The 4,619-nt window shown below is 45.5% G+C and overlaps 1 long non-coding RNA gene across 3 annotated transcripts in view; it reads right to left on the reverse strand.

Annotated features, from left to right (window-relative positions):
- LOC102488067 (uncharacterized) overlaps positions 1 to 4,619 on the reverse strand; it is a 51,031-nt gene that overhangs the window by 38,779 nt on the left and 7,633 nt on the right. For all 3 annotated transcript variants that reach the window (XR_001370311.2, XR_334390.3, XR_003549231.1), the window contains exon 2: positions 1,105 to 1,250. This is a non-coding gene — a long non-coding RNA (uncharacterized LOC102488067). The remainder of the gene's footprint in view (positions 1 to 1,104; positions 1,251 to 4,619) is intronic.

Here is a 4,619-nt window from a genome sequence, read left to right on the forward strand (position 1 = left end):
TATATAATCCAAAGTAAAATGGCTATTTTAAAATCATCTGCTTATGGGAGCCAGCAGGTGGTGCGGTGGTTAAGGCCCTGGACTCCCACATAGTTGACTGCGGTTTGAGTCCCAGACCTGGAGGCTTGAAGTCATGCCAGACACGTGTGAGGGTATGCCCACATCCCAGTAGGAGAATGGAGGAGAAGAGATGGCAGCATAGCCATCCCCCCGGGAGGTGATTTCTCACTTTCCTTCTCTCCATTTATCTCTGTCTCTCTCTGGTGAGTGCACATGTCCTATGACAAAAACCTATATATATTTTTTTTACTACAGATTCAAAACAGGGTAATTTAATGGACTGAGGTTTGTGGGTTTTGAGTCTTTGCTTCTTAGTACTCAATATCAAATCATTAATTACCAGTTGCTCTCAATCTACCATGACCATAAAGTCTCCAGTGAACACTTAGTGGTCTAGTGGTTTGGAAAATGTGGTTGAAATGAAGTGAAACCCTATTGATTTACCTAGAACCAAAAATAGTAGGATTTTCTTCTAGAGGTTTTATTTCAGGTATGATAGTAAAGGTTAACAAACAATCTTCATCATCCTCATGAGGGGTATATATATGAGGATATTAACCACAGAAGGGAGGATCTTACTTTCTGAATCACATGTACTTTTCCATGTTTTGATGTTAAGCTCTAATCTGCATTATCACAAGTTCTGTTATAGTCTCAAGGAGAATTTTTTTCCACTTAAGAAAGGCACAAAGGGGAACCAGCAGTTAGCATAATGGCTATGTCGCTGGACTCCCACGTAGTCGACCATGGTTCGCGTCCCAGACCCGGTGGCTTAAAACTCACGCCGGGCGCGTGTGTGTGCGTGCCCAGGATCCCGAGAGGAGAATGGAGAAGAAGGGATTGCGGCGTGACCATCCCCCCTGGGAGGTGATTTCTCACTTTCTGTTTCTCTGTCTCTCTCTGTCTGTCTGGCAAGCGCACACGCCCTATAGCGAAAATCTCTCAAAAAAAAAAAAAAAAAAAAAAAAAAAAGAAAGAAAGGCACAAAGAACAGAGGTGACTCTTTGCCTAAACTCTGCTTGAACAGAAATGTGTAGTACTTACAGCAATCAGATTGCACGTCATCAGTAAACACACAGCAGACATGCGTCATTTTCTGGCTCTGCTGATTCATCAGCTTTCAAAAGGATCCGTCTACTTGCATGATGAAATAAAAGTAGTTGTTTGCAGAGGAGGAAAGTTGAAATCAACTGGGGATACAGACAAGAAAGATAGGTAAGTGCAAGATATTGAAGATCTACAATCATCCGCAGAGGCGTTTTGCTGGAGAGAAACTATACAGACGTAACACAGACGTCGAGACCTCCCTACCGCACAATCACAAAAGATGTCTCTTACTCCACAATTATTAGGCGGTCAGGAAAGTTATAACTTTTCTTTTTTAAGAGGTTTTTGCTACAGGGTGTGTGTACTCACTGGAGAGACAGAGAAACAGAAAGTGAGAAATCACTCCCCTGGGGGGAAGGTCATTCTGCAATCCCTTCTTCTCTATTCTCCTCTCGGGATTTTGGGCACACACGCACATGCGCCAGGTGTGGGTTTTAAGCTGCCGGGTCTGGGACTCAAACCACGGTCAACTATGTGGGAGTCCTGCAACCTAACCATTATGCCATCTATTGGTCCCCATGACATGTTTTTCTATGCAAAAATGTGTCATGACCCTCCAAACAGCCCAATATTTTCTCTGAGCACCATATAGAGAACATCTTGGCATTTATTAATAACTAAACTTGTTATGAGGAAACTGTCTGTTAGTTACAGAATGTATGGTGTTCCACAGTGTGATTTTTGCATCACAGAGTGCAGCTTTTTATAAGCAGCAAAATTAATTGAATGAAGCATACTTTCATTCCCAGTCTAACATTTAATTTAGAAATTTGAGCCAGGTGAGGACAGAGGAGTTAAATGCAGGCTGCACTGTATTTAGTCACTTCGATATCAACAATTATTACGAACAGGGTTAAATAAAATAGTATTACTATGCAAATTAACAATACTATATCAAACAAATGTCAAACAGGTGCTCAAGAGCAGCAAGTGCCCATTTTTTTTTTCTTTTTTTTGGGGGGGGGAGAGGTTTTCGCTATAGGGCACGTGCGCTTGCCTGAAAGACAGAGACAGAGAGACAGAAAGCGAGAAATCACCCCCCCAGGGGGGATGGTCACTCCACAATCCCTTCTCCTCCATTCTCCTCTCGGGATCTTGGGCACGCACGCACGCACGCCTGGCATGAGTTTAAGCCACCGGGTCCGGGACTCGAAATGCAGTCGACTACATGGGAGTCCAGCGACATAGCCATTACGCTAACTGCTGGTCCTGCAAGTGCCCACTTTGAAGAACGCAAGCACCTCCGTGGCTTTAATCAGGTGCAGGGCTGCATCTCCATGCGCTCTGACCTGAGGGGCGGGGACAGGCTAGGAAGTCGGATCCTGGGAGAAGACAGAGGGGCAAAGGAGAAAAGGGAATCCGGAAGAAGAGCCTTCCAGGTTTCGACTGGGCAAATTCCACCCATATGTCCTCGGAAAAGCTGCAAAGAGAACTGTTAAGACTGAGACGCTGACTCACCAATGAACAGGCCTCAAATAAGAACAGGTTCTTTCCAGAAAAGCACTAGCACGCCCACCCGGGAGCTGAGGAGGAGAGCGTGTTTAGAGGTCACTGAGGGAGCACTCGTGTTAGGGAAGCCGGTGGGGACAACGTGGCAGCTCCGAACTCAGCCTGGATATGGGAACGTAAACAGCAGCGTGGTGGACCGAGCAGATGGTGCTGAAAACAAAGATGGTGGAGCACCCTGAAACCTGGCATCTCTCCCGACAGACTATTTCATTAACTAATGCAGCATAAAGCCTGCATTTTCTTGTCTGGCATATCAAAACAACTCAATACATTAAAAACAAAATGTCACTTAGAATTCTAGTGCCACCTGGTAGAGCTCGCGCACTCAGTGAAGCTGTCGTTAATTACTCAGAACCGAAGTCTACCGGTCAGAAGTCACACACCTTATTACATTATTCAGGGTTTAATGGCATTTACAGCTTTCTTTTGAGAGGTTTTTTTTTTGGAGAGATTTTCGCTATAGGGCGCGTGCGCTTGCCAGACAGACAGACAGAGACAGAGAGACAGAAAGCGAGAAATCACCCCCCAGGTGGGATGGTCACACCACAATCCCTTCTCCTCCATTCTCCTCTCGGGATCTTGGGCACGCACATACACACGCCCGGCGTGAGTTTTAAGCCACCGGGTCTGGGACGCGAACCACGGTCGACTACATGGGGGTCTGGCGACATAGCCATTACGCTAACTGCTGGTTCCCAAGCATTTACAGCTTTCTGAACAGGCACGCAGGTAAAAGCAACACACACACACAAGCAGAGGGAGACATGGGCCTGCGTACGGGCCCTTCAGCAGCTGGTTACTTTCCCGCCCTGACAGAGGGTTCCCGCAGTGAGGGTGGAGTCGCAGAGCTCAGCATCCAAGTCTCCTCTCCCTCATTTCTAGCGACGACACTGAGCCGTCATCACGTGGCTGGGCTGACTTTCTGACGACTGGGACTCCTTGGGGTTACCTGCTCTCTCTTGCTGCATTCCGGGGCTGAAAGTGCAAGCTATGGCCACACGGGATAGCCTCTCCTCTGCGTAAAGTCAGCAACCACCTCTGGGAGCTGAGCCTTCGATTCCACTCTTATTAATAACTCTGGATAAAAATCAAGAAAGCAAGCATGCATACATCCCCTCCCTACTTCCTCCCCTATTGACACAAGCACACACGTACGCTCGGGCACACACATATGCGCATACACTCGTGTGTAAACACGTACCCACACACATACTCGCTGACCATTACTCCTGCTTTGTGTGGGTGAACTGCAAAGTCCTTTTCTGTAGACAGCAAGTTTCTTCATGCAAGGTCACTGGATGTATATACATATTCTTTTTTTTCCAATTTATTTATTTGCATTCATTCATTGTACATCATTACAGCATACAAAATGAGATTTTCCATCCAGAGTATATTATCTCAATAGAGTACATCAACAAACTTGTTATTCTCAGCAAATGATCTTCCATTTCTTGTTTTCTATATGTTTTGCTTTTTTCCCCCCCATCCTTGGTTCCCTATCTCTTACCCTCTGCCACCTCCCGCTCTCCTCCCACACTGTCTCCGGTATCTACGTTTGCTTTCTATACTGTTTTCCCCCCACATTTTATTGAATCACCAAAGACCCTAATCAATCCAAATACCCTCATAGCAAACACAGGTGACACACACATTTCCATGAGCACAAGTCTAACTTTACACATCCTATAAAGTAGCACCTAACTGGGGCTACATATCCTACTGCAGTCATTGAATAGATATATATTTTTTTTCCTGAAACTTCTTTTTTGTAACTCAATTTACATTCCTTCCCAAAGCATCATCCCAGCACACAAAATGCTATCTCCCATCCAGTACACACTGCATAGTGACTCATGCACATTACAGAAAAAATAAATTTCCAATTCTAGTTCCTAGAATTATTTCCACCCCTCTTTCTGACCCTCTGTCCCTTCCCACCC

Source organism: Tupaia chinensis, unplaced genomic scaffold (genome assembly GCF_000334495.1).
Source record: "Tupaia chinensis unplaced genomic scaffold, TupChi_1.0 Scaffold000212_1, whole genome shotgun sequence".
In the NCBI taxonomy this organism is placed as follows: Eukaryota; Metazoa; Chordata; class Mammalia; order Scandentia; family Tupaiidae; genus Tupaia; species Tupaia belangeri.